At 37.5% G+C, this 14,030-nt stretch overlaps 1 protein-coding gene across 1 annotated transcript in view; it reads left to right on the forward strand.

The window, feature by feature from the left end:
• Positions 1 to 10,269: 10,269 nt before the first annotated feature.
• Positions 10,270 to 14,030, forward strand: part of gpr156 (G protein-coupled receptor 156) — a 30,748-nt gene continuing 26,987 nt past the window's right edge. Inside the window, exon 1 of the mRNA XM_067443393.1 lies at positions 10,270 to 10,455. The gene's annotated coding sequence lies outside the window, so the exon portion shown is untranslated. The remainder of the gene's footprint in view (positions 10,456 to 14,030) is intronic.

Below are 14,030 nucleotides of genomic sequence, written 5' to 3' on the forward strand. Positions count from 1 at the left end.
GACTTTAGACTAGGTTTTTTCTGGTCAGTGGCACAGTTGTTTAATGGAACAGCAAAATAGCACCAGGGATTGTTTGCGCCGGAACACGCCTCCGTTTTTGCGCTGAACCGCCCAGTGAGCGCAAGTTCATTCACTAGTTTAGCGACGTGCTTCTGTGGAGGGAAAAGCGCACTTTGCGCGGGTGCAAAATAGGAATGACACATGCGTCGGTGTACAAAGTCAATTGCGCTGGGTGCAAGATAGGGCCCAAAGAGGAGCACATCAAGCTAATCAACGATAAGAGGGGTGTATATATACAGCAGATTTACCTTCTTTCATTGACCATTTGCATTTTAGCATCCCTCCACCACTCCATCTCCTCACTTGATTCTAACAAAATCTTATTAGATGTCAACACAATCTATAATACACTTCAGTCCAGTTCTAGAGTATCTCTATCACAGGGGGGGGTACTCTGGGTTCGGGCCAAATTCCGCGCCAGGAGCCCTCCCCCAGACAGCACACCAAATACGCATAATCTTTACTCTATTTAATGTGATGTAAGTGTGAACTTGTGAATTAATAACAATTCCAAGTCTCGCGGGAGAACTCCGGTCTGACGCACGTGTGATCTCGCGTTATTTACTTGTCACATCGCACGTGTGTTTGGGAAAAGTAGTTTGCGCACCAGAGAGACAGAGAGAGTTGTCGGTGATTCTTCCTCTTGTTCAGTCATGCAGTGTGAACTCCTCTGTCGTCAAACCATCGTGCAGTGTGAACACAGCAGTGACTGAATGATACCCCAGATAGTCATGCAGTGTGAATAGAGCAGAGACCCGACGAGTTTGAAATTCGTGCAGTCTGAACTAGGCTTAACTCAGTCACAGTTATCCAGTGGTGGCTTTGGGAGTGGCCTCACAAGGCAGCAAAGCATTCTGGGAATTGTAGTCTTTCATTCCCATGAGACAAAAATACATTTTCTGTCTTTTCTCAGTCTAGAAGGCACCAAATTCAAAAATAATTTCACATTTCTACTACATTAATTACCCAGTTTAAATACAGATTCATCTTTCCAGCGCTGAAGTACCCCTTTCAAAAGAGCTTAAAAAACGTAAAGTATATACAAGCAAGAGTTAGTCACCAAAAGCACAGCAGCTCCAGTCAAACAACAGCTATGTTTCCATAATGTTTTTGCACAAAACTGGAATATAGCATACATACTGTCAAGATATCTTGCGTTTGGATGCCTGGTGTCGCTTCTGGAGGGATTTGAAACCAAATCATTTAGGTGAAAGACTTTGGATTTCAAAGTCTACTGCTGATTGGCAACAAGTGTGTTGTGGTGCTAAATCCGATCCACTTTCAACAGTGTTTCTTAGAAATCGCTTACTGCACCTTTAAATTGCTTCTAATCTTTTAAAGTCAAAGGCTAAAAAAGTTAAGTATTTTAAAATGTGTTCCTCTAATTTGTTTTATTGTTCCCTCTGCCCCACATCTTGCATTTTAAATGCAAATGCAAATTGTGTGAAGACACTGTGTTATGTGAATGGATTTCCTTGGACAATTTTAGTTTGAACTGTCCCTTTAAAGGTGCACTATGCAACTTTTCGTCCACTAGAGGTCGCCTAGTCAAAACAAAGGCGTAGTTTGATGACGCCAAGTTTGAGCGCAGTATCTTGGGACATGTGGTCTTCACCTCACAACCGGTGGAAAATAGGACTTCGGGCAGAAATCATGTTGATGCATGCGGTTATTAACGTTACTGTAGTATGAAGCGGAGCAAGAGCAAGTGTTGTGGAGCTGAGTAAGGCTGCTGGATAAGCAGAGAGTTTCGTGCTTGCGCATTATATTAAAGTACTTTCGCGCTACAATAATGCGGTCTCGACATTTGACAGGGAAATAACGCCATAGCTGGAGCGATTGTTAAACAAACACACGGCTCGTGAGCACCGGGGCTTTTATTATGACGGGACGGCACACGCCGGGCGCCGGCACTTCCGCGTTTCTGGTAATGATTATAAGGTAAAGCAGCTCTGTTTATCATATTAGATACATTTAAGTGTGGTTAAAATGATGTTATGACCAGGGCTATGCACAGACATTTTGAGGGGCAGTGGCCCAAACCAAAAAAAGGGGCACTAAAAAGGAAGTTGAGTATCATCCTAATATAGAGAATGAATAACAAACCTTTTACACTGTAAATACAATTGTTAGACTTTAGTGCTAATTCAATTGATATTGTTCTAATTATTCTTCCAAAAAGTTGATGCTGGGCTAATTTGATCTCTTTTCTATTTTTATTTAATCACTAAAATTATTGAAAATATTTTGAGACAAAGGTCTTTTTTATGATTTATGTAAATCATACGCAGCAGTTTTTTAATAATAGAAATGTAAAAGTATGGTATTTGGGGTAAAAGGCATATTTAACTAGCCTGACAAGCCAGATGTTTGGTCTGGAACTCACCATTGACAGGGCTCAATATGAGGGGCGGGATAAACGGTTGTCTTTCAAACTCCCTCTGCACGCGATAGGATAGCTCTACACCAACGAAGGTGAAACAGAGCTTGTTAAGGTAGATTAAACATTCACCGTTAACACTCCGAACACATCTTCCCTTTTTAAGAATGACTTCAGTGCCGGTCTTTGTTCTTTTCTCAGAGAAAAGCTCAACTCCAAGTCTTCCAGAATCGCAGTCAAAGCTGATTTGAAAGACCGCCACCGTTCGCCAGTTTCTGTGTTTACTAGACAACAGAAGCACGCAAACGCAACTCGGCCGTCGTCATTATGGCCCCGCCCGCCGACTCTATACACGATGTGATTGGCCCGTCCAGATTGTGAGGAATACAGCTCAGAAGGGTATTGAGAGTTCCTAGATGACACTCACGGGCAGATTAAATTTGCTGCCGCTAGGGTGCGTCTAGATTTCTAGGCTAATATTTAACATGATAATAAACAGCTGAGTGACTTCCATTTGTTGACTCTAAAAAAGTTGGGTTGAAAATAGACAAACCCAGAAATTGGGTTGTTTGAATGGATCCATTAACTGTGTTCAAACAACCAATTTCTGGGTTTGTCCATTTTCAACCCAACTTGGGTTGTTTTTAACCCAGCATTTTTTAGAGTGTGGTTAGATTAAGCTGGTAAATATCTGAAGTTCGGTGTCCATCTTAGAGGTAACATCATATAGGCCTATATAATAAAAATATGATAATAATCATATCATATAGGCCTAATACACATATATTTAGTTGTTACAACAATAAAACTTTATTAAATTATTATGTGATCTCATTCCTTCAATGTTTTCAGATTATTTACTTAATTTGTTTCTGTATTTTAAAAATATTTTTATATTAACATTTTAATATTTACTGAAGAACAATAAATAATTTTATTCATCAAAATAAACAGAAAATACTGCAAACGATGCTAGAGATTTTTTGCACAAGTACTGTATGAACTTTTTTGAAAAATGGTGCTTTAGCCCCATTGTACCCTGAAACAACTCATTTATATTTATAATAGCCCTAACTTTTTTTTTAAAATTGTGTATACGATTAGGCTAATATGGTCTAAATAAAATATCATAATTGGTGTATGTTAGGCTATAGATATTAACTTTTAAAATTGATTATAATCGGAAATCTATTTTACACACTGTAAAAAAAATTGGTTGGTTTTTGTTGGTTTAACTTAAAAAAGTAAGTAACCTGGTTGCCTTAAAATTGTGAGTTTATTGAAATTAAAATTTTGAGTTGATACAATGAAGGAAGTTAGTTTAATAAATAGAAACTCAAAATATTATTGTATCTGAACCACATAAAAAAAATTGATAAATCATGAAAATAGCACTATTTGGCATATTTTACTGCATCATCAGAAATAAAACGCACAATTACCCAATATGCTTACAAAATCGTTTAATAATATTTTAATAAAGGTTGTCGAATCTCAAAAAATTTTCATTGTATTAACTCAAAATTTTAATTTCAATGAACTCAAAATTTTAAGGCAACCAGGTAACTTTTTTTCTAAATAATTTTTTACAGTGCAGGAGTTAAAGAGTGACAAACTGTCAGCTAAATATTCAATATACAGTAGGCTATATGGCTATATTACTCGTTGGCATGCCTGAGCTTTGAATCCATGTTTGCACTGTTGAAACAAACAAACTACTAATTTGGCGGATCAACCACTGTATGTAATGTGGAATGAAGTTTGTAATATACCTGTTAATGGGATGACATGACATTCTGTAACTGTCGTCTCCACAGAGAGCGGACACAGACTTTGAGCTGCAGAGCAAGCGGGAAAACACAGAACGGATTATCAGAATTAGTGGATTTATTAGCACTTTTATGGGAATCCTCTGGGGGTGAGGGAGGGAATGGGGCAAGAGGGGCACCTTAGCCGATGAGGGCAAAGGGGCAGTGGCTCTCACCGGGACACCCCCCTGTGCACGGCCCTGGTTATGACGTTACTCTGTGCGTTGCTGTGGGTTCAAACCATAGAGGTTCAAACTGCTAAGAGTAAAGCGCTTCTGCCAAATAAAACAAGGATAACGCAGATATGACGCCATTGACAAGCGACTCCCTCAAACACTATGCTGACACGTCCCGTCTCCTTGGTTAAAATAGCAATTTTCTCACAATTTACAAATAGTTGGAAACATTTGGGATATTTTAAGTACTCAACTGAGCAAAATATATAACACTGACCTAGTGGTTTTTGGATATTTTACTGCAAAAATACTTCATAGTGCACCTTTAAAGGCCCACTGAGGTGCCTTGAAATGCATAGCATCAGGACATATCGGGTCAAATGGGTCCAATATGTTTTGTTGTCTGTACCTATATGCACATATGATCCGCTCTGTGCGATGTCGTGGTTCGTGTGACGCTAACGTGAAACCAGTCTTAATTTGCCCCAAATGCAAAGCATAGTGTCTAAATCGTTCCCTAATCCCTATCCCTTATATAGTGCACATATGTGCCATTTATCATGTACAGTCCCTGACAAAAGTCTTGTCGCTTATCTATTTTCTAGAAATACCTGATATTAACCTGACTTTTAATTAATTCATTGGTGTTAGAAATAGCTCATATGAAAAGCTAAAACCCTCCCAAATGATGTTTAATGCACTGAAATAAATAATTTTCACAGAAAAAATATTTATCATTTAATCAAGACAGAAAGGTCAAATTTTGACAAGACAAATACAAAGATATGTCAGCAAATTAAGTTGTGGTGCTGTGAGATCCAAATTTAATATCTTGTATGACTTCCATGAGCTTGAAGGACTGCATTCATGCGGTTTGGCAAGGATTCATACAATTTATTGATGAAGTCATCAGGAATAGCTAAGAAAGCAGTCTTGCATGCCTCCCAGAGTTCATCAATATTCTTTGGTTTCGTCTTCCATGAGTCCTCTTTCATCCTACCCCACATATGCTCAATGATGTTCATGTCTGGTGACTGGGCTGGCCAATCCTGGAGCATCTTGATCTTCTTCGCCTTGAGGAACTTTGATGTGGAGATGGAAGTATGCGATGGAGCACCGTCCTGCTGCAGAATTTGGCCTCTTTTATGGTTGGGAATATAAGAGGTAGCTAAGATTTCTTGGTATTTTAGACCTTTCTTGGTATTTATTGATGTTGCCTTCCACCCTGCAGATCTCTCGCACACCCCCATACTGGATGTAACCCCAGACCATGATTTTTCCGCCACCAAACTTCACTGTTTTCTGGGTGAATCTCGGATCCATTCTGGCTCCAGTAGGTCTCCTGCAATATTTGTGGTGTGGTGTAATTCAACAGAAGATTAATCTGAAAAATCCACCTTCTGCCACTTTTCCTGCGTCCATCCTTTTAGCAGGCTGTGGACTTTGGCAAATGCCACACGGTTTTTCAATTGTCTTTTGTTTAGTGCTGGCTTCTGGGCACTGATTCGACCATGGAGGCCACTTCGAGACAGAATCCGACAAACTGTTCTGGTTGACACAGGGACTTCAGGTGACCAGGTCTCGTGGAGCTCTGCTGCAGTGGAAAATGGGCTGGCCTTGGATTTTCGACCCAACAAACGGTCCTCTCGAGCAGTTGTCTTGTGGGGTCTGCCTGACCTGGGGTTGTCAAAAACGTCTCCAGTCTCTTCAAATCTTTTTTTCATCCTGTGTACTTGACACTGCGACACATTGAAGGTGTCTGCCACATCAGCAGTGGATCTGGTCTTCAGCCTCTTGATAATCAAAACTTTAGTCTCTTAGGTGAATCTTAGGCATGTTTGCACAGGTCTAGTTGCAGTTGATGTGAAGGTCTAGCATACTGGGGTTCTTTTTATACACACTTGAGACCTAATTGATCCATTATTAGTCACAGGTGAAGCTCATATGACAAGGTGATAACACTTATATCTTTGCAAAAATTGACTCAATGGGCTTTACCAAGCTGTGAATATTAGAATACTTTTTGAAAGTTTAGTTTTTTACACAAGCAACAAGACTTTTGTCAGGGACTGTAGAGTATAGTAAATGTGTAAACAAGTGACCGCAGCTTCAGCAACTATTTGGGGACAGGGCGCTTCAGATTCTAGAGAGCATTTGATTGGACAGGATATCTGATGAGAAGATAAAGTGCAGAGTGATGTCATCAAAATCATTGATCCATATTGGCGGAAGTGAGAGTCTATAAGTTTTGAACACTTGTAATCTTCTAAATGCAAATGCTGTCATTGTTTTGGAGCACATTAGCCTATAGATAACATAAGACTGTTTTCATACTAAAAGCCAAAAAAAAAAAAATACTTTAAAGCATGACACTCTGTAAACAATTTAATTAATTTTTATATTTATAGCACTTTTCTGGGTATACGCAAAGCACTTTACATATGGAAGGAGGGAATCTCCTCAACCACCACCAATGCGCAGCATCCACCTGGACGCCAGGGACACCCGGAACGCCCGCCACATGTGTGCAGCTATACCTGACCACAGGAATGTGCAAGTAGACAGCTGTGTGGGCGTCTGAGGTCTTCACATCATGAGGGATATTGCATCTTTCAACGGAAATATCAACGAAACCTTCACTCTATAATTTAAAAAAAAATTCAAGAACGCTCCTCATACTTAAAGACAATTCTTGTGAAACTGAAAATGTGTGTCTAATTTAAAAACCAAAACCCATATCTGTGTAAAGTTAATGGATGGGGATGAGCTAGTAGTTGTACTGTGCGTGTGTGTGTGTGTGTGTGTGTGTGTGTGTGTGTGTGTGTGTGTGTGTGTGTGTGTGTGTGTGTGTGTGTGTGTGTGTGTGTGTGTGTGTGTGTGTGTGTGTGTGTGTGTCTGTATGTCTGCAATTACTTGCAACCTGAGACACATGAACGACGCCAGGATGAAATTGAAGCATTCACATTTAAATGCTTGTAAGTTGAGAGCTGTGAACAAAGTTGAGCTTTAACGTCGTACACTGCCCTGCACTCACTCTACATGTCCTGTTGTGGAGTACACGACAGATCCGTATTCTGGTATAACAGTCTGTACACATGTCTGGAATATGACCCACATTCACACAGCAGCATATGAGCATCAATAACCTGTCATTTTGGGCAGGACTACCTGCCACAGGAGGTGAGTAATAGCTGTGCCGTGACTGGAGTGGGTGGATGGAATGAGGAATTGTGTTCTTGGGATTATTCTGTGGTTCTTTCCTTTACAATATGGACCTTTTATGACTTACCAAGGTGAATGTTGTCATCATGGTTTACAGTCACCAGTGATTTCTGTCTATACAAGTTATAACTTGAAATCAAGCTTGGCCATAAAGATATGCTGTTTAATGACTTCTGGCCAAGTCAAGAGTTATCATTATTCTCTAATATAAAATGCAACCTTCACCGTGGAGATATCATTTATAAACTGCAATTAGGTCAATGTGGATCACTTTGTACTAGTTTTATGGTTTTACACATTTCTCCAGAAAAACAACAACAGTAAGGAATGCACATAAAACATTCACTTCTAGGCTTAAGAGATATAACCGGTTTAGATAGAAAATATCTCAAACTGACTAGCTGAAGACGTTACTGTACTGTATCTGTACCCAATAGACAGGCTACTTCCTTGAATTAAACGGATTTCCCGGAGGTTGACAAATGACAAATAATATCATAGTAAGACAAAAACACGTCTTGGAAAAAGAATTGATGATGTGGTGACACATTATTTAAATGTTATAAATTTTTAACAAAAAAAAAGTTAGATTGTGTACCTTTAACTTTCCCTGCCAGCGTTTAAAAATAAAAATATTGTTGTTTCTGTTTCTTTTTTCCAGTTTTTTGATCCGTAGAATCCAAATTTCATGTCTAGCAAATCTGACTTGTTTCTCAAAATTAAGAGTTAGGCTACTAACACTAATCTGATTTTATTTTGTGCTATTTTGAGTTGATATCTGTTTTGACCTTTTTCTCTCTTTTATTTCTCATAATTTTTTGAGTTTATAATTTTTACTTTTCACATTTTCCAGAAAAACAAAAACAGTGAGGAATGCAGTGTAGAGTCATGACTCTTCCAGGATCTTACACATTATTTTTATGATTAATAATCTTTGGCTGTTTCACTGAAAAAACACAGACACACACACACACACACACACACACACACACACACACACACACACACACACACACACACACACACACACACACACACACACACACACAGACGCACACACGCACACACACACACACACACACACACACACACACACACACACACACACACACACACACACACACTTTTCAGTCCCGTGACTAAATAAAATCACTATGGCTTGTGGGCAGTGGGAATCCTGTGAATCCATCTTTTATATGCATGTTTTGTTTTCCATAATCAATCTCTAAAAAGTAATAATGAATTCTGGCCTGTATGCAGCTTTGGTGTCTGTTTTGAAGCATAAGGTTTTGCTAAAATTATGCACCCATCGTTGCCCATATGCCATTGTCATTGGGCATATTAGCTGTACACCATCTCCTCTTTCCCTAGCAGATAGCCATCTACTGTTGCCCCGTGCGGATGAAAAATTTAGCAGGTCTTTGCAACATGAGCCTAGAAGCAATGCATCTGCCCTGAGGTTACCCAGGTTCAGACTCACAGAACTGGTCTTCATTAAGGGGAAAGAACTTACCACAGTCCTATATAAAACTATTCATATCTTAACAGTTAAACATATGATGCCAACCTGCACAAATTCTGCCCAAATATTTGCACAATATAGTCTAAACATTTTTTAGAGTCTACACAACTTACCGATTTGTCCTTGTTATAGTTGTATTGCAAATTATATTTAATGTAAACATAAATAAGAGCCACAATTTAAATATTGTATAATACAGAAAAACCTTTTTTTCTGACAAGAAAATGTGAATTTGACCGAGCTCGACAGCGACATCTGCTGTTGGAAATTAAACTGACGATGGCCACGAAAAAGTTCTGTTACATTTGCCATAATAATTAATATATTATTCATAAAATAGACAAATAATAGACAATCTGCGAGTAGGCTATTGCAAGACAGCAAAGGTGGGTCATGGAATAGACTGTGCCATCACGCCACGCTATTCTCCTTTTTGACTAAAGAAACAAACAAGCCTTTGGAAGGCTTGAAGTTCCTTTCCAATGAATAAGCTAGCTATGACTAGACTCTCACAGCAAGAACTTGTGAAGTTTTAATAACCGCTTATGGCTCGCAGCGAGTTTCTATCATGTGCGTTATTAGATGCACGCTTGGAGCGAGATCACGTCATCGACTCACTCACTGAACCCCACAATCAGTCTTTCTTAACACGCATGCGCGCACACTACTGCGTAATGGAGCAGGTGTGAAAAACACGAGTGTGTTTCTTTCCATTGTATGATATTTTTTTGTTTTTATAATGAGTCTCATGCCGTACAGAATCCACCCTATCCCACTCTCCACCCTGTCCCACGAGACCTCTCAGTTAAGTCAACTAACACTCGTTGTGATAAGTTAGACAAACAATTAGCCTTCTACAGTTTTATAATAAATAAAGTATAATAATAAAGACAGAAAGAATAATTTTCAAACATTAAAATACCTTTGGTAAAATAATCAAAGGCATTATTAGCCTGATATGAAACGAATTAATCGACCTGAATTAATTGGTACACCTACCATTTTTTACATTTCAGATGAACCTCTCTCTTCTTCTCACCCTCCCTTTCTCGGCCACCTCCTCTTTCTCTCTCTGACTCAGTCTGCTTGCACTCAGTTTCAAGAGTTTACACAGTGTTTGCTGTTCATCATAGATGGCACAGACAATTAAAACTCGAAAACTCCAGACCGAACATTTGGATCACCCGTGAATACTTTTGCTGCAGTGATGTGATGTCGTTTGTTAAATGGGACGTTTGTATCGGATCGCTCAAGGATCATGTGGGGACATCAGGACATGGATCACAGGTTTGCTCAGTCTATTTTCATAAGGCATTTTCATGTTGCAGATGATGTAGGGGCTGCGTAAAACAACATCAGATTAATTGGGAATAGGCCTATTATACAGAAAAGTATGAAAAAAAAAAAGTAGGCTATGTAAATAATGTGATGCTTTACATTACATTTACATTTTGATTAAATTGTTAAGTTAGTCAGGTATTTATAATTCAAAGTCCTATCTATGCTAAATAAATTGGCTATAAATCAAAGCTGTCTATTTTAAATTTGCTTCTAAAAACGAAACATTCCATTCTATTCCAGTTTTTTCTGTTGAGATGTGCCGTGACTTTCTGTTGGCGGTTTATTGGCGTCTCTCAGTGGGCGTTGAGTCGGCGGGGGTAAACCAATAATAACTGGCATTCTTACTTGATCAGCTTATATTAAATTGCTAACCGGATTTAGACAGACTGAGGGGGACTGATTGTTCATATATGATCCCCAAACACACTAGCTGCGCTTTTCTGTAGTCATCAATGTCTTATTCACTTCTCTGAAGTCTTAACTTGCCAGCCTGTGAGACAAAAATCATAAACCTGCTGTGATGAATAGCCTAAATAAAGGTTTAGAAAATGTGTAATCACTCTTTTAAAGAGAATACAAAACGGCTAAATGCAGTGTTCATGAGAGTTAAGTCTACTTTAAATGATAATAGAGCAGACACACCTCTAGTGTTTTTTTTACTGAGGTGTTTGTAGTGTGTTTTGAAGCAGAGCTCACATGAACTCCATGTGCTATGCTCTTAACTGTCCAGGCATGGTCTAGTCAACATAGTTGGACAGGCCATTTCTGTCCTCAATGAAGAGTGAAAAATGGTCGGAAATGCCTCTCTGCGCCGGTCGTGGCTGCAGGAAACTGTAAACTACAGATCTATATTGGGACAGATGACAATACAACTTTAGGAAGGAACAGCAGGAATTTCTAAACCACCCTGAAAAGAGATGCGTCATGAATCTGATACCATAATGCATGCATGTTTAAACTCATCTGATCTCAAAAACAATATGTGGATTTAAATGTGAACACTAGATTTATTTATCATGTATTTTTCTGGCTGGTGCCTTTACAGAAGGAATTAAAGTGTTATAAAGTCAGCTGACTTTAAAATGCATTGCCTTTCCGAAGTCATTGACACATAAAACAGTTTTAGCTCAAAAGATTTAATTTTAGTAACTCTAAAATGCCATAACTTATGCTGGCATTGATGATCCTAATCACCTAAAACAGAAACTAAAGTGATAGGAAACTGCACTTAAAAAGGTTTTCTCAGGCATTCTAAAAATGTTGATAGCTGCATATGCATTATTTATTCAAGACACAAATATTTATTTGATATAACTTTTAAAAAATTATGAAAACATCAAACTGAAGACATTACATTACACCAGTAACCAGTTACACCAGTCAGATCAGGCAAAACTGCAGTTTCAGCTTAAAGGGATAGTTCACCTAAAAAGGAAAGTTAGCCCATGGTTTACTCACCCTCAAGTCCTCCTTAGGTGTATATGACATTCTTCTTTAAGATGAATAAAATAGATGAATTTAATATATATATATATATATATATATATATATATATATATATATATATATATATATATATATATATATATATATATATCGAGTTATATTAAAAATATCCTGCCTCTTCCAAGCTTTATAATGACAGTAAATGCTTAATGAGATTTTGAAGGTCAAAAAAGCGAAGTGAAGCGATACATTTTTGTATGAACAATATCCATATTTAAAACTTTATAAACTAAAATAACTAGCTTTCGACAGAAGACCATACGCAAGTTGATGTAAAAATAACTTGTGATGCGATGTAGGATGTATCGTATAAGCTTTGACGCCTCTCGCGGTACAAACAAATATATAGGGCTGGGCAACAAACTCAAGCTCTACTTCTCTCTTATATTTTATAACCCTCCGACATTTCGCTTTAAAAATTCTCTAATTCGTGACTGGGGTTTGATTTGCTCTATCCTCTGTACTCATGAGTAAGTAGAATTGTGTACACTCATCTGTCTGAAGCGGTAAAAAAATTCAGGTCTCCAATTGAAAATTTGGTCACATCTAAATTTTTCAGTTGGCCAAATTTAATTTTTTTAATTAAATAGCATCAATTTACAGAAATTAAATTTGGCCAACTGAAAAGTTTAGATGTGATCAGTCACTAGAACATTTTCAATTGGAGACCTGAATTTTTTTTTACAGTATAGTTATTTTAGGCTATAAGTATATTTTAGGATATTATTCTCACACAAATGCATCGCTTCACTTCAGAAAACCTTTATTAACCCCCCGGAGATGGGTGAAGAACTTAGAAGAATAGATGGATGTGTTATTTTGACCTTCAAAATCTCATTTACCATTTACTGCCATTATAAGCTTGGAAGAGCCAAGATATTTTTTAACAGAACTCTGATTTTGTTCTTCTGAAAGAGTAAATCATGGGGTAAATTTCATTTTTAGGTGACCCTTTAACCTTTAAACAAAATCTACATGAAATGTATCAACTAAATAAAAAACCTTGCTGCTGATTGAAAAATAAGTAAAATTATTTGTATTAATCATATTTACCTCAACATACTAAGCAACAAATGAATTTGTCCTATTCCTTCATTAATTTTGCAGAAATCAAGAAGCCAGACTGTTTGTTTGCAACCATTATGACAAGACAATAAGTATCAAATCAGTTAATACTGCATAAGACTTATTAGTTACAGGGTCTCATTGGAGCCATAAATTAATCTTCTAAATCTTATTATTGATGATAATCTTCTTAAATCTTCTTAAATCACTTTAAAATTACTATCTTATTTAAGGATAATTTTAACTTCTAATGAGGAAAAACGCACTAACAGTCAACATTTCTATTTTCCATGTCTGTGATGTTTGATCATTATTACATAATATTTTTTTATTTAATAATTTAAATAATTGATTGAATAATTTAAAATATTCATGATTGCTGTGACAATGAGAATAACATTATGTTGTATAGCTTGATACTATATATCTTGACTCCAATGTTTAGGCTGCATATCTGTTCTTCAGCCTCACAGACATGATAAACTTGGTGTGATAAGAATGACAAAGACAAGTATGACAAATACAATTTATGATATGCTGACATCATGTTTGTATTTTTGTCATATAAATCCGTTGACACGGCCTGTGTATTAAACAGCAGCTTTGAGGCTCTGTCTGTGACTAATTTTGACTCATCGGCTCAAGTCTGTAAAGTCACAACTAGAATTTGTAAAAATGATTTTCTCTTGGACCCAAGACTCAGTCTCACATATATCTCGAGACTAGCCTAGGCCTGCGTCCCATGTTAAATTGCATATGTAGTTGCTTGACAGAGGCTATAGTTAAAAAATGCTGCCCTATGTTGCTTTTTCAGATAGTATCTATCATGCAGTGTGTAATATAGCTGTTTGTGAATGTAAAAGGTCTGCAGAGTTTAAAGTGCACGATAAATGGAGTTATTGTCTTGCAAAAGAAAGAACCAAAGTCGTCAGTAATTAAATTTTTTAGGT

This window comes from Pseudorasbora parva, chromosome 5, assembly GCF_024679245.1.
Source record: "Pseudorasbora parva isolate DD20220531a chromosome 5, ASM2467924v1, whole genome shotgun sequence".
Taxonomy (NCBI): domain Eukaryota; kingdom Metazoa; phylum Chordata; class Actinopteri; order Cypriniformes; family Gobionidae; genus Pseudorasbora; species Pseudorasbora parva.